This window comes from Phocoena sinus, chromosome 6 (genome assembly GCF_008692025.1).
Source record: "Phocoena sinus isolate mPhoSin1 chromosome 6, mPhoSin1.pri, whole genome shotgun sequence".
Taxonomy (NCBI): domain Eukaryota; kingdom Metazoa; phylum Chordata; class Mammalia; order Artiodactyla; family Phocoenidae; genus Phocoena; species Phocoena sinus.
In genome coordinates, this window is record NC_045768.1 from 103,424,722 (window position 1) to 103,447,753 (window position 23,032).

Sequence of the window (23,032 nt, forward strand, 5' to 3'; positions counted from 1 at the left end):
TTTTTCTGCCTGAGATCCTTTGCATTTGCTGTTCCCTCTGCCTGGGAGGTTCTTTCCCTGGCTCTTTGCAAGGTCTTGATTCAACTATACCATTGTCGAAGATGTTTTCTCTGACCACACTACGTAAGTTATCCCCCAGATTATTTAGTTCTGTAAATATTTTCCTTTTCCCTTTATAATATTATATGACATTATCTTATTTACTGTTTGTCTCCACCCATTAGAATATAAGTTCCTCAGGGTGGAGACTTTGTGTTGTTCATTGACATATTCCCATAACCTAGAACTAGGGTGACAGTATAATTTATTTTCCAACCTGGGACACTTGTTTTGCACTAAAATACTAAGATGGATTGGATACAAGGATAACAGGTGTAAACATGGATTACCCGAGGCAAACTGTGAATGTGTGGTCAGTCTGGCAAGAGCATTAGCTGATACCTAGATGGCCCTCAATGATGAACAAACGATTACAGAATAACATAGTGCTAAGTGAAAGAACCTGGTATGAAAAGGTTAACTATTGTATTATTTCATTGATACGATATTCTAGAAAAAACAAAAGTAGAGAGAGGGTAAGCACATCAGTGGTTGCCAGTGACTTGGGGAAGGGGGAAGGCTGAATAGGCAAAGCACGGGGGGATGTGAAACTATCCGACGTGATACTGTGATGGTGAACATGTGGCAGTATGCATTTGTTAAAACCCATAGAGCTTTACAGTACAAACAGTGAACCTTAATGTATGCAAATTTAGAAAAATTACTTAGGAGGTCAAGGTGTCCTAGGATCGAATGCAAGTTAGGACAAAAGGGTCTAACTATATTATAAATGTATAAAATAACCTCACTGAGGGAAGTTGGGTGGGGAGGTGCTGACCTGAGTAACTTTGGAAGTGAGTGGGGACTGTAAAAGTAAGGAACAGCACATAAACACCGTCATCTGTTTGGTAAAGTTGTTTCCCACAAGGGTATGGGTTAATAATTCTGAAACCACTGTACATTGTACACTAGAATTGAACAATTAAGTGAATGAATGGCAGGTAGTGTGATCCAGGTTCTCACTGTTGGAAGGTTCCGATAAGCAAGGAAGGAGAAGAGACTAGAATGAGCCATGTGGTACTGAATTCGGGTTGGAGACATCAGTGCAAACTCATGTTAGTTCATATAGGTAGGAGTGGCTATCTATAAAGATAGAAATATTTATAGCTATATGTATATACATGGATTAGTGTACACATGTATATTTCCTTGCTCTATAAGCAATGAACACATTTGGCACACAGACCATGGTATCTAATACCTTCTCAAGCAAGAAGAATTAGAGATCTTTGGAGAAATGGCTGATTCTAGGACTTAGGCAGGGAATATGTAGCCTGAAGTATGTAGTAGTGCCAATAAATAATGAAATGCACACACACACACACACACACACACACACACACACACACAAAAGGATAAGGACATGTCAAAAGAACACAGCAGCCAACCTGAAAGGGTTCTCTTGGGCCAAAACTGGAGCAATCTGAGCAACAAAATAAATAATATAGTATTAGATTATAACATAAAGCATAAGATAAATATTCATGAGTTCATACGGATATAAATAAATGATTGAATAAATTAACAAATGGAGGAGAAGAGAGAATTCTCTCGTGCAAAAGATTTCCAAATAATTTATGTAGAAATTCACCTCTCAAGGAGGTGGAACATAGCTCCTCAGTCCTTAAGTGTGGGCTGCACGTGGTGACTTCGTCCCAAAGAGTAAAGTATGGAAAGGGGGAAAACAGCTTTACAATGGAAAAATCTGACACAGACTACTGCAGCCAGGTGATCAGGGTCACCCTCAAGAGCGATAAGCCATATCGATAGCATGTACCCTTGAGAAGATGTGATGAGAATTCCTCCCCCAAACCCATAACCCCAGTCTAGCCATGATTAAAACATCAGGCACACTCAGATTAAGGAATAGTTTTTAAAATAGCTAACCAGTACTCCTCAAAACTGTCAAGGTCATGAATAGCAAGGAACGTCTGAGAAACCATCACAGTCTAGAGGAGCCTAAGGAAGTACGACGACCAAATGTAATATGGTTTCCCAGATGGGATCCTGGGACAGAAAAAGGGCATAAGGTAAAAATTAAGGAAATCTGAGTAAAATACAGAATATGTAGATTACTCTAGGAATAGAACAAGGGATACCTGACTTAGTCTGGTGAGTGGGGGAGGAGAGGCTTCTTTGAAAAAGCAATATAGAAACTGAAGCCTGAAAGGTGACTAAAAGTCAGCACAAGAGTGGGTTCTGAGTTGGGAGCAAGCTGAGAACATTCTAGACAAAGGGGTAGCATATGGGATGATCCACATGCTACCAGAGAAAAGCATGTTAACATTGAAGAAAAGTAAACAAGCCCAATATCGTATGTCCATCATCCCACTCTTCCTCCAGAGCAGCTCTTGAAGAGGCTGTGATTAATCCCACTTTATGGATGAGGAAATGAAGACCATGTTCCCAATGGCACATGGATGAGGAAATCGAAATCATGCTCCCAGTGGCACACAGCTGATTGGTGATTAAAACAGAATTGGGATCCCAGCCCAACAGACTCTAAAAGCTAAATCCTTTCCTCTTGTGCTACTTTCCATTTGCCTATAAAAGTGGCTGGGGTCAGGCAGTTTCTCACTTCTGAAAAGGAGAACCCATGGAGTTAACATGCAGATCAGCAGGAATTCTGGGAATGGTCAGCCACAACACCATGATTTTTCACTAAGTTGCTCTCACAAGAAGCGTTCTCGTACTTGCCAGGAACCAGAGCCCTCTGAATCCAGAGGTCAAATTCCAACCTATGAACCCAAGGGGAATTACGTATCATGAAAATATGGCCTGAGAGCTGGAACCGAAAAAAAAAAAAAAAAAAAAGCCTGTTATGGGAACAAGAATTAGAACAGTGGAAAGAAGGATAGGGCTGGAGACAGGCTGTACTTGGGTGGAGGAGAGGTGCACAAGGTGAAGCATTCAGTCTTGACTTGGAAGGTGCCACCCAGAAGGGTCATGAGTCAGCCCAGTTTCATTAATTTAAAGGGCTCTGCCTCCACTTTCACCTCCAGCTTTGTCCCTCCTCCACCCTTTAACAATCTGTTAAACAGCTAGGAGGAACCGTCCAAACCTAGCACCCACGTGAAAAGCATCATGGGTGTCCTCACTGGCAGAGCCTGGGAACAGGGTACCTCCTCTGGAGCAGGGTAGGGAAAGGGAGATACCTTGCACAGAAAACAAACTCAAGTGCTGGACTGAAGCTTTACAGCACTGGTAACAAAAGGAGTGATATAAAGTCCTTAAAATGCCAAAGAGAAAAGATGGCCAAAACATTTTCTGGAACATCCGTACCAATGTAAAAAGCACTCAGAGGGTGAGGACTATTAAGCAAGCTGGTTATAATGGATCATTAGATCAACTACTTTTAAGTTAAAGGTCTGGGGATACGTTTACTAATGAAAAAGGATGGAAATACAACACTGTTCAATATTATTTGGCCTAACGAATGTGAGGCTGGGAAGGGAACAGGGAAAAGCTGGTATTCTTTTTTGTCTTTGTCACAGTTCCTAGGTAAAGCCCTTATGTGAGCAACCCCTAAGTTCAGCAGAGTGGCATCTTTCGTGTGCCTTGGAGCCCACCTAGTCAGACCCCGGGACTAGGTCTGATCTGTCCTGGGTCCTGCCCACCTAGAGGATGGCCTTTTCAGAGGCTGACCTGTTGTTTGTGTGGTCATTTGATAGATGGCCAAAATTTTCTCTAGGGTGCGTTATAATGGCAGGGATCCAGGTTTGGGGCACGCCTAGTACCTCCTAACAACTCAGCTAGAGAGACTCAGTTTTGCCACACAGATGGAGTCAGGCATGTTGTTCACTTTCCAAGCAGGCTTGAATCAAAGGGAGGTGTGGTAGAAATTCAGAACTTTGAAGCTGGAAGCAATTGACATTTGGATCCTGGAGGAGGAAGGGGAAGTATTTGTGGCTGGGTGTTTACATTGGCTCAGATAACAGGGCTCAAACAGTTGTGGTCTTACATTCTCATCATCACGCCCTTCTGCATCAGTGCACTGAGCGGGCTAAGTGGGGTCCTAGGGACATTCTTCACTAGCTGACCTTTGTCCTGGCTGTTTCTAACACAAGCACCATTAGCTGTCCTGTAGCTCAGGATATTAGATGTCGAGGAGCTGGGGGAGGGTGGGAGTTCACCAGGTCAGCCTGCTGCTCTGACTCTGAGTATAGCATACTGTTGATCGTTTGCCAAGAAGTTTGGTACAAGAAGGTGGCATGACTCTGAATTACTAACGGGGCTATGTGGGGACATATGTGAGGTGTGTATGTTAAATACTATGAATTCTTTTCACGAAATGAAATAACAGAAGATTTTGGATGAATACCACTGACTTCAATGCCCTTACTCACTGAAGCCAGCTGTATGCTGACGCCATCTTGATCTTAATAGTGACCATGCTTCTGTTGGAACTCATCTTTGGAAATGGTCTTGGGAGATTTGTCACATTCCTTTGCATATCATCAATGGTGAGTCTTCATTCTTGGAGGATGTATTGGGTTTGAGGAAAGAGCCAAAAGTCATAATGACCTCAATCTTGAACGGTAGGTGATTTGGCAGAGAATTATAGTTTTGGGAGAAAATAATTATAAAACCTCCCCCCGCCCCACCATAGCATGATCTCTGACTTACATCATAGAGTCTAAGAATTTTAGTTTTGGAAGGGTAAGGAGAAATAATGTAAGGCATTCCAAAAGAACTTATACTGAATGATATTTGGACAATCTAAACTCAGTTCTGAATTTGGAGTATCAATATCATCTTATTCAGGGACTATTAAAAAAGAACAGTATTTCAAGCCAATAAAATTAGTAATACTAACATTTGTGCAATGCTTTTAACTTTTCAGAGAGCTTTTGGAACCCACATGACGTGGTTACCAAGTTCCAAAGATGCAATATTTGATTGCAGTGATTTTTAACCCTGTCAGGTATAGTTAAAGAGAGGGACTTAAACTAATATTTGAGATATTTTCTTGGTGCCTTGATTGCCTGAGAACTGGTCAAGAAACTCTTGATTTTTAAAAAATATACTATCATATTTTATGGTTAATAGTTAAGAACCTGGGCTTGGCAGCCAACCTGCCTGCATTCAGATGTCTCCATTGCTTACTTAGCTCAAGTTAGCTTCTTAGAATCTGCTTTCTTTATTTGTAAAATGGAGATAATAATACCCATATTATTATGACGTATGTACCTACGTCATAGGATTTTTTTGAGTATCAAATGAATTTAAGATATATACATTGCACATAGCAAGCACTCAACAGATGTTCATTGTAACCATTATTAGTATTATTTCCCAAACCACACTATAAAATAGGTAGGGCGGGTACTCTGAATTTTAATTTTATTTAATTGGCACAAAAATCTTGATTGTGAGATATGAAAATGCCCAAAGAACAAAGTGTAAGAGTGTGAAACTTTTGAAACTCCCTATACACAAGCTAGATTATAACAATAATGCCTGTTTTCTTTTCGGTGATACCAGTTCTCAGTTTTAGAACGTAATGATTAAAGGATGGAATTTGTAAAGTCCATTTTTGTCTGTTAGCTTTTTCCTAGTCAGAGCATTTCTGGAAATGTAAAAAGGTTTAATATTTGCCAATGCTTTAAAAATTATCATAGAGGTAATGCAGAAGATTCATATTACATGGACCTTCCCCTGTAAGTGCATTCGAAACTGAAGCAAATGGCTGCAAATTCTTTTTCCAGAGAACATTCTAGAAAACTTTGTAGGATTTTTGCTCTTGCAGATAAGTGAAAATGTCTTCCTCAACTCACGTTTTTAATTTGGGGTTTCCATGGTAGAATTTAAATATTTGGTTATAAGTGACTTCCTGCTTTCAGCCAAAATACTATGATACATTAATGTCTCGTGATCAAGGACAAGTCACTTATTTTATCTGAGTAATGTTTGGTCAAGTTATTCAATCACGCTAAATTCAAATTTCTTCATTAATAAAAAGAGGTTAATAAAATACTTAACATTAGGCTGGGAAAGAGGATCTGTATAAATAATCTGCAGTTATTTGCTACCTGTCTCTTTTAGGGAGCTAATTGTTCTGAGAAATAAGAAATAAGAAATGCTATATTGAAAATACTTAGCGCCATGCCTGGCACATTGAAGCTCTCCATAAAGGTGAGCTACTAAGATTAATATTATTGTCGTTTCTACTACTGTGACAACAACTCCTATGTTGACTACTGTCCTTCAAGATCTCATTCAGATAAGAGCTCTCTCTCCCTACCCAGCCCCAGCAAGTGCTTTGTTCACATATCACATGATGCTGTACTTCTCTGTATGTGTGCATAACCCAGGAGCTTGACAGGACGCACACCTTCAAGAGGGCTCCTCCTACGTCTCTAAGCATTAGGAGTTGTGCATACTTGTGAGTATAACTAAGAAAGGCTGCTTGAGCTGGAAAAGGGAGTGTGGAGGGGTTATCATGTCTGTGTGACATGGGACATGGCCAGGAGCCACAGAGAAAATTCAAGAGACGGGGGTGATACTGCTGGCAGAGTGCTTAAGATTAAGGTGCTATGAGTAGTGTGGTTGGTGTGGGCAGCCTAACCCTGCACTAGGGGTAGTAAAGGCTCTTGCACAGAGAGTGAGGGGTGCACCCTTTCTGTCGAGGGGACCCAAAGCACAAGGTGCCAGGTGTTGGAAAAGAAGAGGGGCTCTGACAGACCCATGCAGACTGCCCTAAGCCAAACACCTCAGGGTCTGAGCACTGGCCCTTCTCTTGCCACCGCAAGCATCCTAAGTAACCCTCGTTTTCATCCTACAGCACACTGTGCGTTACACTATCTTAGGTCAACCAAGTAAATTCTTCCCTTGAGGAGAGACATAACATGAGGTTACCTCTTCCCCACTCGTTGCTCTCAAATATTCTGTATTGAATGTCCATGCCTCTTCTCACTGGGAAATGGGTCCGTTACTGGCATTTTGTCTCAAAATCTCACAACGATCTAATCATTTTTAGTTATGAAGACTTAGTCTGGTTCCATTTAAAACTTTAGCCTCCTCATATATGGTCCAAAGCTCCTCCCATCCCCGCCCCCCCTCCCCTCACACACACAGAGGTGAGGCTTGTGGCTCAGGGACCAAGGGCGGAAACGGGGTTGCGCTGTTCTTTACTCACCCCCTCTGCACTCATCAAAGTGTGTCTTCTCTGACGTCAGGGGCAAGGGAGGAGGAGAGAGGGAGCAGACTGCTCTGAAAGAGCCTGCTGTCGGCCGTGGTGCAGATGTGTCCCTCGCCTTGGTCTGCTTTGATCTACTTCAGTCTCCTGCTGCATGCCTCTGCCGAAGTTGTGCTCTTGGAATAGGTGGATGGCAGCATTTCTTTTCTGGGGGATGCTCACCCCAGCCCCCCTCCATTGCTGAGGCCATCCCTTGTGGGGCACCCATGTTGGCTGTCAGCCCTGCTAGCATTGCACGCCCCACCTGTCCTCTGGGTTGGCTCAGTAGAGCCTGGGCTGCCCATCACTTCTGCCTCTCTGCTAAGCTCTCAGCTTCTTCACCTGGAGCTACAGGTACCACGGCTCCCTTTTCCTCACCCTCCAAGTCTCTATGAGAATGGGGAGAAGGAAGAATTTTCTCCATGTTCTTTCTGGGCACGTGACATCACATTGCCTTCAAACTCTGATGGCTCAGGTGTCTTGAAGGGACCTCCTTCAAATTTTCAGGATGAGAAGCAGGCAGCCCTTCATACATTTCCATATGCTCTACACTTTAGAGATCGCAGATACAGCTCTCTCCATGTTCTGCCCATGTGGCAGCTCCAGAGAGGACCTGCAGGTCCCAGATACCCAGATGGGATGCAAGAGGCAGGACTCCTTTGCTTTGCAAGCTCTCTCAGCATACACATCTGAGACTCTTCAGGATCAGGTAGGTCTAGCCTACAAGAGGTCAAGCACCTCTTTCTTCTCCAAAGGGGAGGGAAGAGCTTCTCTCCACAAACCCCACCCTCCTCACAAGGCTGACTACTGCTCCTTCCCTCTCCTCAACAGAATCCACGGGAGTTGTTCTGACACCTCTTTTTTTTTTTTTCTTGTTTGCATGTATTTTTTTTTCTGACACCTCTTGATTAGCTCCATGGGGTAGTGTCTGGTCCCAGCCACGGCCATCTCCTTGTGGATCTCTTTAAGGTCTGGGATTCCTGGTACCTTTGACTTTGTCCAGGGGGCCTAGTCCACAATCCTAGGACATTAGGAAAAATCCCCTCTTAACAACTTGTTACTCCATTTTATTGGAATTTTCTGGTTTTTCATCTGTCTCCTCTATCATAAGCTTCTCAAGGACACAGCTTATATCTTACTTATTGTATTTTTATGAGTATAGACTTCTTAAAAATTTTGTAATTTCGATAAAATATGCATAAAATTTACCATTTTAAGTGTACAGTTCAGTGGCATTAAGTACATTCACATTGCTGTGCAACCATCACCCCCATCCGTCTCCAGAACTCTTTTCACCTTCTCAACTGAAACGCTGTACGGTTAAACAACTTTCATTTCCTCTCCCTACAGCCCTTGGCAACCACCACTCTACTTTCTGTCTCTATGAAGTTGACTACTCTAGGGACCTCATATAAGTGGAATCATGCAGTGTTTGTCATTTTGTTATGGGCTTAATTCATTTAGCATAATATCCTCAGGGCTCATCCATGTTGTAGCATGTGTACGAATTTCCTTCTTTTTAAAGGCAGAATAATATTCCACTGTTTGTATATAGCTCATATTGTTGAACTAGTCATCCAGGGATGGATACCTGGGTTGCTTCCACCTTTTGCTTTTGTTAATAATGCTAGTATGAACATAGGTATACAGATATTTCTTCAAGACCCTGCTTTCAATTCTTTTCAATTCTGGTATATACCAGAAGTTGAATTGCTGGATTATATGGTAATTCTATGTTTAATGAATTGAGGAATTGCTGTAGCATTTTCAATAGCAACCGTACCTTTTTACATTTCCACCATCAGTGCACAAAGATTCCATTTTTTCCAAATCCATTCCAACACTTATTTTCTGTTTTTTTTTTTCTGTAGTAGCCATCTTAATGGGTGAGAGGTGGTATATCACTGTGCTTTTGATTTGCATTTCACTATTAATTAGTGATGTTGAGCATCTTTTCATTTTGCTTATTGGCTATTTGTGTGTCTTCTGTGGAGAAATGTCTATTCAAGTTTTTTGTCCATTTTTAATCAAATTATTTAATTTTTCATTGCTGAGTTATATATATATTGTAAATGTATATATATTTTATCAGATATATGGTTTGCAAATATTTTCTCCCATTCTAGGTTGCATTTCCATTTGATAGTGCCCATTGTTGCAGAGAAGTTTTTGGAGTTTAATATTGTCCCATTTGTCTAGTTTTCTTTTGCTGCCCGTGCTTTTGGTGTTATATCCAAGAAATCATTGCCAAATCTGATGTTATGAAGTTTTCACCTTTGTTTTCTTCCAGGAGTTTTATGGTACTGGGTCTTACAATTAGGTCTTTAACCCATTTTGATTAATTTTGGTGTATGGTGTAGGATAAGCTTCCAACTTCATTCTTTTGCATATATGCAAGGGTTTATGGGCCCATTGGCCCATATGTCTGTCTTTATGCCAGTAACATACTGTTTTGATTACTGTAGATTTGTAATAAGTTTTGAAATCAGGAAGTGTGAGACCTCCAACTCTGCTCTTCTTTTTTTCAAGACTGTTTGGGCTATTCAGGGTTCCTTGAAATCCGATGTGAATTTTAGGAAGGATTTTTCTATTTCTGCAAAAATTGCCACTGGGGTTTTGATAGGGATTGTATTAAATCTAGAGATCAGTTTGGGTAGTAGTAACCACACTGCCAGTCCATGAATATGTGAGGTCTTTCCATTTGTTTGTGTCTTCTTTAATTTTTTTTAACTTTTTATTTTATATTGGAGTATAGTTGATTAACAATGTTGTGTTAGTTTCAGTTGTACAACAAAATGATTCAGTTATACATATATATGTATCTATTCGTTTTCAAATTCTTTTCCCAATTAGGTTGTTACATAATATAGAGCAGAGTTCCCTGTGCTGTACAGCAGGTCCTTGATGGTTATCCATTTTAAATATTTAAAATGTCTTCTTTAATTTTTTAAGCAATGTTTTGTAGTTTTCAGTATGTAAGTATTTTGCCTCCTTGGTTAAGTTTATTCCTGAGCACTTTATTATTTTAATGTTATTGGAAATTTAATTTTCTTTTTGGATTATTCATTGTGAGTGTACAGAAACTGATTTTTGTATGTTGATTTTGTATCCTGCAACTTTGGTGAATTTATTAGTTATAACTGTGTGTGTGTGTGTGTGTGTGTGTGTGTGTGTGTATAGTGTTTAGAGTTTTCTACATATAAAATTCTGTCATCTGAAAACAGATAATTTTATTTCTTCCTTTCCAACTTAGGTGCTTTTAATTTCTTTTTCTTGTCTAATTGCTCTGGCTAAGACTTATAGTACTATGTGAATAGAAGTGGCAAAAGTAGGCATCCTTGTCTTGTTTCTTATCTTAAAGGGAAAGATTTGAGACTTTCACCACAGAGTATGATATTAGCTGTGGGCTTCTCATATATGATCTTTATTATGTTGACATAATTTGCTTATGTTCTTAGTGTGTTGAGTATTTTTATCATAAAGGGTGTTGAATTTTGTCAGATTTTTTTTCTGCATTAATTGTGGTGATCAAGTCATTTTTTTCCTTCAGTCTGTTAATTTGGTTGGTATGTTACATTGATTGATTTTCATATGTTGAACCATCCTTGCATCCCAGGAATAAATCTCACTCGGTTCTGGTTGTGTTCCTTTTAAGGTGCTATTGAATTCTCTTTTCTAGTATTTTGTTGAATATTCTTGTATCAGTATTCATCTATGGGAATATTGGTCTATAGTTTTCTTGTGGTGCCTTTGTTTGACATTTGTATGAGGGTAATGCTGACCTCATGGGATGAATGTAGATGTTGATTCTTGCTCTTCAAATTTTTGGATGAGTTTGAGGAAGATTGATGTTAATTCTTCTTTTAATTCTTATTAGGATTCACCAGTGAAGCCATCTGGTACTTTGTTAGAAGGTATTTTATTATTGATTCAGTCTTACTGATTATTGGTTTGTTTAAATTTTCTAGTTCTTCATGATTCAGTCTTGGTAGCTTGTGCATATCTAGGAATTTGTCCATTTCATCTAGGTGATCCAATTTGTACTTTTTAATAGTACTCTCTTTTTTTTTTTTAATAAATATCCAGAGCTTTTTTTTTGTTTTGTTTTAGATGTTGGGGGTAGGAGTTTTAGTAATTAATTTATTTTTGCTGTGTTGGGTCTTTGTTTTAGTGCAAGGGCTTTCTCTAGTTGTGGCAAGCAGGGGCCACTCTTCATCGCGGTGCACGGACCTCTCACTATCGCGGCCTCTCCTGTTGTGGAGCACAGGCTCCAGACGCACAGGCTCAATAGTTGTGGCTCATGGGCCTAGTTGCTCCGCGGCATGTGGGATCCTCCCAGACCAGGGCTTGAACCCATGTCCCCTGCATTAGCAGGCAGACTCTCAACCACTGTGCCACCAAGGGAAGCCCTAATAGTACTCTCTGATAACCCTTTTTATTTCTGTAAAATTGGTTGAAATGTCCATTACTCATCATATTTTTATATTTAGCCTACCTAGTGCTTGTCCATGTTGAGATAGCCAGAAATTATTTATTGAGCTGAATATAAAAGATAAAAACACTGGGCCCTTCCAACCATGTTGACAACCCATCGTGGGTAAGTTCACTGAGAAGGGATGGACCTGGAGAAGGAGGCAGCCATAGCAAGGCCTTCAGGTCAGAACTTGGGATACCTGGATGCTAGGTAGTGTGACACCTTGTGAGATGTGGTGGGGTCTTCAGGCATGGTGTGGGTCAGAGAGATGCAGTGGTCTTGCCCATTATGCAGCCCAGAACATGCAGAGTGAGTTTAACCTGGCCTAGGGAGCCAGCATACTTCCAGATCCCACCTTGGACAGCTCTTTCCACACTGCTGTGGAGACCAGTGGAGGTGCAGTGGATTAATCCACATGGGAAGTTGTCTGGCAAAGACAATTGCTCTTGAAAAAGCAGAGTCCAGGCTAGGAGTCATTCAGTGAGCTTCTTCAGGACAGACTGGAGTGCCCCCATTTCTTCACTTTTGTAGTTATGACCAGAAAGAGGCTATAGAGAACCATAGGTAGTCCACATATGTGGGTAGGGTGATGGCCAGCTTCGATCTCGCAGTGCGTCCCCTTCCCAGCTTTGATCTGCTCTCACAGAAGCAGCCTCATAATCTGAAGGGGCGTGCCTCATCCCCACTATGGACAGCCAAATTGTGCAGACTGTTGTTTTCACGTAAAGAGCTGTCCTTCTGTTTGCCCAGCATGGTTTCAGACTTTTATTTGCAACTCTGCCATTCCCACCTACCCCCGACCCTACCAAGAATCTCTCTGCACCGGCCAACTTTTGCACAGTTTCCACCATTGGCACAGTGCCTGGCACTTAGGTAGGTGCTGGATTCTTTCTGTTACTCTCGCCTTTCCCGAGTGTCCTAGTTGAGAGATGGAAGAGAGGTGTGTGCTCTGCTGTGATCACAGAGACCGAAGGGAAATGTGTGTGTCAATGTTTTTCCTCCATTTCATTCTTCTCATTTTTATTCAGCTACCAAGAGACCAGCATTCTCATTTGAGGCCTTTCGAGAAGGAAGCAAACACAGCAGATGACAGGCAATGCTAGCTAGCAACTTTTCCCCCTTCAAAGCAGGTTAGCAGGTTCAAATAAAGCAGTGAAGAGGAATTACATGAAACCAAAACGGAAACTGTGAAGTGCAAGCTGATATTTTTAGAACTTTGTATAATGACAGGTCAGATTCCTGAGGATTAGCCAAAGTGGCAAATCTAACACCACTTATTCAAAAAGGGGGCAAAAGATACAGCAGGCAATTATAGTTTAGCAGCAGTAGGGGGGGTTGGAAATCAACTCTACTTGAACTTACTGAGGGGACAGCTTGAAAAGTGTAATTTGAATATAGATGGCCAACCAGAGGGCTTCTACAAGGAGGGGGGTGGGAAGCTGGTGGAGAGGGAAGAGAAAAGGAGGGAGGTTGCCAGGAGTTTATTATTTTCATATTTTAAAGCCCTGAACAGTTTGAAAAGATGATTGCCAGAGGGGACCAGGAAAATTAGTGGTTGTTTGATTCAGGATCAATTTTCAAATCTGCCCAGTTTATAATTGTGCGACTCTCACTGTCATCACTCATGTGATTCAAGCACCAGATGTTCAGGTTTGAAATGTCCCCAGGGCTCACCCCCTCCCTGGTATGCCTCCGAGCCTCTTTCTTTCCCCACCAAACAATTTTCCCCAGTACTTATTTATTGATATTCAAAATGCCTGCACAGGGGCTTAAAAATAAAAGAGGTGAAAAAGAAACCCTGAAAATGCAGACTCGGGCTTAATGTGTGTCACCTTTGGAAGAAGTGATGTGGATTAAATCCACACGCAGACATGAAGGAAGGGCCAAGATCCTTCTCTTTTTCAGGAGCAGGTTTTAGTGAGGACAGAGTTCTGAGATCCCTGGGAGTGAGGAAGATACGGGCATTAAGGCAAGGAGGGGAGCAAAGAAGACAAATTCGGATAACCCGAGGGTGAAAGGCTCACCCTAGTTGTCTAGGTCGGTGTTTATCATTCCTGACTTTTAGAATAATGGGGGAGCGTCAGAGTTGGAAAGGATCTTCAAGATCATCTGGTCCAGCTTTACTCAAACTGGGTTCAGCAGACTCCTGGGGGCCACAAACATATAATAGTCTATAACTTATTTAGATTTAAAATTTTGTCTTCTCATTTTGATGATGTTATAAATATATTAGCAAAATATTCAGGGCATCTGAATGCAAACCTGGAGCCAGGTGATCCTAGGACTGTGTTTATGTTTGCAGGATAGGGGCTGAAGGGACCACCCAAAGGGAACTTGCACTTGGTCTTATCTGGCTGGGAGTAGGTTAAGTCCTAATGTCACAATGACAGCAACCAAGCCAGGTCCTCTCTGTAATCACACTAAATCCTTTACCAGTAATAAACGTAAGGCTTATTTTCCAATGATATTTTACAACTGAATGACACTTTGGTAGACTATGATTTTTGTTCTAAAGTTTTTTAATAAATTAAGACTTTGATTTGACATCATGGGAATGACATACTGAAATAGATGGCTAATGAAAAAGAACAGAGCCAGGTTTAATAGATGAATTTATGCACTTCATAAAGTTAAGATGAAATACTATCATGGCACACTGAATGAGTAAAAGTTTCCAGTAATTTAAGAAGAGAAAAGTGATATGAGACTTTCATCATCACATAACACACAGAAGTATAGACATCTCAAACTCCAGAGTAAGTGGGTTGTAGCCTTCAACACTCTCTTTGTGTTGGAGATAGCAATTTAGTTTCGGCCAAAGAACATTACTTATTATTTTAAATTAGTGAATTTTATTGCCTTTTGAGTTTTGTGTCTGTTCACTTGGTGAATATGACTTTATAGTTGTTTAATATTTATAAGAAGTTATACCTAATTTTATATTCACGTAAAACATAATAAAAATATGTTGTCGACACTGTGGGTCTGCAGAAAAACTTCTCCCATTACAAGGAGTCTGTATATGTAACCCTTGTGTAACACAAATCTAGTCCATTGCCCATTGCCCTCATTTACAGAGATGATTCTTCAGTGTTTATGGGTCTGTCTCAGTGCAGAATCCTCCATAGTAATTCCCAAGAAAACACGACCATCTTGTTCACCTAAATATAGGTTGTAATATCGTCTGCTTGGTGTCATTACACTTTCTCATTTCCTACGTTTGCCTCTCCACTCCTCAACTTCCCTCAGTGTTCCTGCATCCACCAGGGCAAATTCCTGCTCCTGTTTCAAGCCCAGCTCATTGAAGGTTGCCTCTTCTGTGAAGCTCTGATGTGTTGGGTTTTTTTTTTTTTCCCACACCACCAAGCAATTCTCCAATCAGCAGACACTGACTGAGTGTCCCACACATTTAACTCAATTCTGATACTGTCTACCTGGAGACAGAGTCAGATCCCACAGGTTAAGAGCTCAAGTCCAAGACTGTCCTCACTCCAGATGTCATCACAAGTCCAGGATTTCACCTGTGCTTCTGACTGACTGGCTGTAGCTCTGAGGTTCCCAGACCCTCTCCTCAGGTTTGATTAATTAGCTACAGTGATGCACAGAACTCAGAAATCCAGTTTACTTACTAGATAACCAGTTTATTACAAAGAGTGCTAAAGGATATGAATGAACAGCCAGATGAAGAGATACACAGGGTGAGATCTGGAAGGGTCCCCAACACAGGAGTTTTTGTCCACATGGAGTTTGGGGTACATCACCCTCCTGGCACGTGGATGTGTTGTGGTTCACCAACCTGACAGCTCTCTGAACCAGTCTCTTTGGGTTTTTACGGAGACTTCATTACATAGTCATAATTGATTAAACCTTTGGCCATTGGTGATTGAACTCAATCTCCAGGGCTTCTTCCCTGCCTAGAGGTCCAGGATGGGGCTGCAAGTTCCAACTCTTGAATCACTGTTGGCTCCCCTGGCAAGCAGCCCCCATCCTTAGTGACTTTCCAAGAGTCACCTCATCACCGTGAACTCAGGTGTGGTTGAAGTGGATTTGTTATCAGTAACAACACACTCCTTTCACCTTTATGGCTCTGGAACTATTTTGAGAAGCAAAGACAAAAGACTAAAGCAAAAGATGCCTCCATTGTTCTTATCGCTTAGGAAATCCCAAGGATGTTAGGAGCTGCGAGCCAGAAAGGGGGGGAAGACGAAATATATATTTCTTATTCTACATCACAGCGTCACAGCAGCTTTCCTTCTTTTCCTGGTGCAATGAGTGGCTCTCTCCTTTGTCTCCTACAGCTTGCAGTTTCCACCTCTCATTCGTCTCTCTCCAGGGGACATTGAACATGTCTACTTACTCCCCAGATTTTTGATCTGAGCTTCTCAAAGGCATGGACCTAGGCTAACTCATCTTCTATCTAGTCTGTGGCTCTTTGTTGGTTCTTAATATAAGTCTGTTAAGTAAGTTAGATCTCTCTATATCAAAATAATGCATCCTAATAAAATTAATCATCACACCATGCTTTCTCAGGCATGACCTCTAATGTTATCCTTGCAAGATTCTCAAGAGACATTTATGAAGCCGCTAGAAATTTTTTTTTTTTTTTTTTTTTTTTACCAAATTAGAGCATGAGAGGAATAGCACAGAAACAGAGGGAAAATTCACCAGCAAGACATTATAAAAAATCCCTGGAATTTAGATGCCGGAGTGGGCAGGAGGGCTGTCTCTGGGGTTGGCTTTTCACCTTCCCATTTACGTTTTAGGAATAAGGGTTGGAAGTTAATTCTTGTGTGAATCCAGCCTTGTGATTGGTTGCAAATGGAAAGACTTCTCTCTGCAGGAAATGAGGCCATCACATTGAGAATTGTTTTGCGGACTGGCAAATGGAAAATGTTCTTAATGAAAACACAGGATAATCAGTCTGAGTGTTGGGGAGAAGCACTGAGGGGAAAAAAGAGAAAGAATACATATTAAATAGATGTGTCTACCAGCATGCTGATGAGGAGAGGGACTTAGAGGTTATTGTAGGAAAAAAAAAAACCTCTACAAGTTATTATCCTAATGCTCTTCTGTAGCTTAAAAAGTGAATATATGGTATGGGCCACAAGAGGCGGGAAAAGGCCAATCAGTAGTCCCTAAAACGGAGGTATGGTTATCATTTTCTGGACCATGATGGAGTCTAATATTCTGGCCTGTCACCCTGTCCAACCCCTCAATTCATCTTTCCTTGTCAGACTGCTTGTCCAAAGCTTTGTTAGGAAAATGTGGTCACTAAGTTACCGGGCACATGTCACAATCACCACAGCGGCTCCCATTTATGAGGCCCTGACAGGGAGTTCCAAGGGCTTTCGATGTATTAATGCAATCGTCCCTATAGTAATTTGAGGTAAATGCTAATATTTCCCCCATTTTACCCAGGAAGTGGAGTCACCAAGCAGGTCAGAAGTATGGCCAAGTCTGCACACGTGGTGGGTCTCACAGCTTAACCCCAGAGCCCCGGATGCGTAGCATTATGCCGTTCTGCCCTCCTAGTGGAAAATCATGGGCTTTGGCATCACACTGGTCTCTGTGCAAATCCTGATCATTGGCTCTTGGCACAGGACAAATTCTTTAATGTTTATGAGCCTCCATTTGATCATCTGCAAAATGGGCATTAACTCACAGAGTTTTGTAGGGATTAAGTAAACTAATGTGCCTAAAGTTCTTGATACAGCAAACAAGGGAGGTAACTAATTTCCCCACACCTACATCATCCTTGCTTTAGGAATCCTTAGAAGCCAGAGGCCTAAGGTCTTTGGAATGAGACATGATGCAAGAGGCTGGCGTTATGGGCTAGAATCACCAAGAATGTGCATCCCACCAGCTTGAGGTCCCAGTGAGATCATGGGGCATGCTCAGAATCAGGAACTAATGGGATTGTTCCTCTGTCCTTGTATGTTCTCTTCAAGGGGGATATGACCTAGGAAAATGAGAATTGCTTCCACTAATCCTTTATGCTTTCTGCAAACAGAGTAAATAACTCCATACCATGAGCAAGTTTAGCTATTATGGGATTGGTGATTAGCTCGTGTCCTCTGACCCACTCATAGTCTCAAATGGAGCTGAAGTTCTGACCTTGGAGTATGACATAGACGGATGATACGGAAGCAGGGGGATAAGGCAGCACTAGAAACGGTATGGAACCCCATCTTGGGGGTGGGGGTGGGTGCTTACATCCCCGGTATTCTCCCAGCCCACACTACCCATATATTGGGCAACAATACAGACTCTAACTGGGAGTTCTTGGAATCCTTTCCACTGTCCTAGAAATTCTAGTCTGCAGATCCAGAATCGTCTCCATCAGTAATTAAGCCAGATTGCAGAATAATCATCAAACCACAGCCCACCAGAAAGGACATGGATTGCATAGCCAGACCCCTGGAATGCCTTTAGAATTTCAGACTGGTCCCATGTACAAAGTCCACATGGTCATTTCATTAACTTTGGACTAGGGAGGGACTGCACTTTATACAATAGGATTTTTTGGACATCACTTACCATGTTATTGTGGGTTTTCTCATAGAGGCTGAATATCAATTATTTGGGGGCATATGTTACGTGCTTGGGATTCAGAAAGAAAAAAATACGGTTCCTGCCTTCTAGGAACACGTGATTCAGTGGGGAGACAGGCAGATAAACAAGCAATTGCAATATAGGGTGACAAGTGCTGCCACAGTGGGAAGCAAAGGGTGCCTTGGGACTGCAGGGGAGATGCAGGAGAGACATTCCGAACTGTTCCCTGGAGGAGGAACTGGAGGATGGGAAGGGCATTCAGGCAGAGGGAGCAGCTCATGCATCAGCCTGGAGGACGCATGGTTTGTTCCCGGAAGTGAAGAGGAAGAGCATGAGAGTGTGATATGAGACAAGACGAGGAAAGGTAGAGTCACGAAGGACCCTAAGTGCCATGACAAGGAGCTTGAACTTTGTGCTTATATGAATAATTCTTAACCTTTCCTGAGATGCAAACTATAGTGGAATTTATCGTCTTTTTTTTTTTTTTTTTTAATTTGCGGTACGCGGGCCTCTCAGTGCCGTGGCCTCTCCCGTTGCGGAACACAGGCTCCGGATGCGCAGGCTCAGCGGCCATGGCTCACGGGCCCAGCCGCTCCTCGGCATGTGGGATCCTCCCGGACCGGGGCATGAACCCGCGTCCCTTGCATCGGCAGGCGGGCTCTCAACCACTGCGCCACCAGGGAAGCCCAACACACACACTTTTATGTTTTACATTCAACTTCAGGGATGGTCCTTGGGCCCCCTGGTACCCAGTTAAAACCCTCCACCTAAAAGAAGTAGAGATCAGTGAAAGATTTTATGTTGAGCAGGGCTGTGTCCATCTGGAACACAGAGGACGGACTGGAAGAAATACAGACCGAAGACAGGGAAAATGGGACCACGGTGAGGAGCCTGTCATCTGAGTTTAGAAGACACAGTGGTTTCGTTCAATCTCCTCTCACTTGTGGAGTGATGGGCAAGATGCACAATCTAGTTGTTGGACTCAGCATTGTCTGCCCCACCCCATCCTTTCTGAGGAAGGTGCCCATGGCCTTAAAGCCTGTACGGGAAGGCAAGGGGAGGGTAAGAAGAGAAGTTGTAATCTACAGGGGGTGTCACCAGCCCCTCAGGTACAGATCACAGAGGATCGCACCCGGGAAGTTCATCTCTGAGAACGTGTTCCTGGAGCAAACTGTCTACTTCTAAAAGCCACAGTGGTACCTCACCGGAAGCCTCTAGGCAGCAGGACCCTCCTGGTTGTTCTGTGTTTGGGGAGAGGGGCAGGGTGGTGGGGAGGGAAGAACACATTTGTTTAGCAGTGGAGGAGGGATTTAGGGATCTGAACTTAATCCTGACTCTTCCTGTGAGAGCCTGGGAAAGTGTCTCTGTACCCTCTTCCTTCATCTATTAAATGGGAATAACAATAAAAATGCTAACATGCTCTGGGGGGAGTACGGAGGAGGAGATGATAAAGCATTTTGTAAATACCGGAGGAAGGTGATGCAGCAGTGAGGGATAACTGCGTTCAGTGGAAGAGACAGCAGGAGTTTAGCCATCCTTGACTTTCTGGCAGACTTTTGATTTCTCCCCTCAGAAAAGACGCTCCCAGAAGCTCTGAGAAGGGCAGGAGCTCTGCAGCCCTTTCTTTTTCTTATTGTGGGAGTCAGAGAAGGGAGAGTGTGAAGAGGCTGGGGGAAGGTTGAAAGGTCCAGTCCGCCTCATCTCTGAAATAGCTGCTTGGGGAAACCAGGGCTGGCTACGTTGTAGATGTTTTTAACAAGCTTGGGTTTGAATTTCATCAAAGCCAAGAGGGCTCATAGCGCGAGCTGTCCCCCCTAAACTGGGCACGAACTGCTCAGAATGGCTTAGGTTCCCCAAAGTCACATTGTGGCAGACCCACATGCCCATCCACCCCATTCCATGCCTGCTGACTTTTCCTTTGGACCAGCCTTACACCTGAAAAATGTGGGAATGACGATCCCGGTCAGAATCCAACATTCCCTTCAGGTCCCCAAATGCTTGCTCCACAGCGTGATGTCGTGTTGGATTTGAGCTTTTTTTCCCCCTCAAGAGCCGGGTTTTGGCACCATCTCCATAGGTTGCACTGGAATATAAGAGGAGGGTAGCTACAGGTAACAGATTATTTTTAATTCTGCCTTGTTATTTGAAACTGATTTCCCATATGTTGTTGTTGTTAAATTCCTTGCATGAATTTTCTCAAATATTTGTAACATATGTCATATCTATATGCAGATTTTAAATTATGGATGCCTTCATCCAATCATTTTTGAAGGGGGAAAAATCCAAGTCTAATACTCTCAAGCAGGGCCACAGTCTCCTGGGCATCAGATATTGTTCAGGTAGACACATCTGGTGAAATGCATCACATCAAATTAGTATCAAGGGTATTGAGACTCTGAGACTACGGGCAGACAGCCCCCTTCTAATGTACTGCTTTTTAGATTGTTGGGGAAACTTGAATCCCAATTCTCTTGTGGAATGAGTGATACTAACATGCCTGTTCAAATGCTCAAAGTGAAGATCAAAGCAGCAGTGTCCAAACTGCCTTTGCAAACAAAGCAGCCCCTTGCATCCCCCCGGGGATACTGCGCTAATTTTATCAACTCTCCCTGGCTCTTCTGCTATTAAATAGCAATAAATAAATGTTTTTTTCTGGGTTTGCCAGTGGCTTATTTGTCTGACAAACAAGCTCATTTCCTTTTAAGTATGAGGTTTTAGTCCGACTAATAGAATTAATCTATTTTTAATGAAAATGCGAATGGCTTTTACTTAGAAATCTACCTATCCATCTCCCTCTCTCTGCACCAGCCCCCTCCCCCGTGCCTTCTCTGAACACATACATCCAGTCATGAATATTTCAATACATCTCAGGCTTCCAGATCAATATAGGCAACTCTCAAGCCCTATTGATTTTCAGAGGTTTGACTCACAAGGGTGATCAAATATTTCTCGACTTATGAAACCTGAGTTAAAGAGGCTTTGCTGGCCCTTCAACTTTTACCAGACATCTTTGTCTTACTTTATTTCCTCTTGCCATATTCCTTCTGCTGGTTCTCTCTTCCTCTCTCTCTCCATGCCCCACCCGTTTAGCTTCCCGCTCCCACCCCACACTCAGAGCCCTGAGATGGAGATTTATGACTAAGCAATAAGTCCTGGAGAAGCAGGCACTATTTTCCCACTGGGTCCACTTGAGGTCAGAGGGAGAAGAGGCCGAGGGAACAGAGCAGCCGTGAGCACGATTCAGCCCCCATCCATCTCGCCTGCAGGGACTCTGCCAGCTTTCCTCCTGTCTCTCTGATTCATTTATCAGCACAGCTCACTTTTCCTCCGGCACACCTCTGAAGATGTAATCCCAGAAGGCGCCCCTAGCAACATACGAGGAATTCCCCACTGAGGCACAGGGGCTGAGCTGCTCCATATGGGTAGGAAATAAGCTAATTATACAGTCAGCCATGTCCAGTGCCAGGATGTATGTTATTATAAGTTTATCCACCCTGGTTATGAAGCAGTGAGCCCAAGATTCTTGGACAGTTTTACCGAACCTTTGGTAGTTAATCCACTATAACGTGCATTGGATTAGGAGTTTGGAGACCTGGGTATGGATTTCTCCAGCTAGCCCTGGGATGTTAGTCAAATCAAATCACTTACCTTCTTGGGCCTCTCTTTCCTCATTTGTAAAACATATTTGTTCATTGATTCATTCCTTCATTCATTTAAGAAATCTTTATTGAGTTCCTCCTATGTGCCAGGGACAGAAGATAGAATGGCAAATAAGATAGATACAGGTCCCTGCTCTCTTGAAGCTTAATGTCTAGCCAGGACTAGCCAGGGACATATTAATGTTTTATCCTCCTCTGAACTCCCATACCACAAGCCTCTAGATTTCACAGTGTACATTGTATATAAATATATTATCATGTTTGTAATCTGATCCCTTGCTAAACTGTGTGCTGTTTGTTGGTGTGGATGGTGCCTAGAATTTGGAGTTCTTGTTCACTGGACGTTAGTTGAATAACTTGGTTCTTTATAGTTTGTGTCCTGCCCAACATCAAGTAGAATTGAGGTAGCAATCCTATGTGTGGAGACCCAGTGGGAGCACACTCAGTCGTCATGGATCCTGCCCCAGTGGTTCTTCTTCCTAAGTCTTTGGTAAGGAAAAGCATGCTAAAGGACTTATAGAAAACAAAGTATAAAATGTCAGTAAATCGTAGGTGCCCTTGTAATGGAAAGTTAGAGATAACCAAAATGATCCCGTGACCAAAACAGACAGACAGAAAGACAAAAATCTCTCTTGAAGCACAGTCACGTTTTAAGTAAAAGTATGGTAGGATTTGTTGGTGAGGAAGTAGCTCATTTCTATTTTCTCATGGCAGTGTGATGTATTTTTGCATTTGAACCTTTAAAAAGTTTTAAATTTATTTTTAAATTAAATTTTTTCCAGCTTTATTGAGATAGAATTAACACATAACATTGTGTAAGTTGAAGGTGTACACTGTAATGATTTGATATACATGTATATTGCAAAATGATTACAATAAGCGTCTGTCAGATGAATGGCTAAAGGAAAGTGGTATATATACATATATATAGCAGAATATTATTCAGCCATAAAAAAGAAGGAAATCCGGGGGCTTACCTGGTGGTGCAGTGGTTGAGAATCTGCCTACCAATGCAGGGGACACTGGTTTGATCCCTGGTCCGGGAAGATCCCACATGCTGCGGAGCAACTA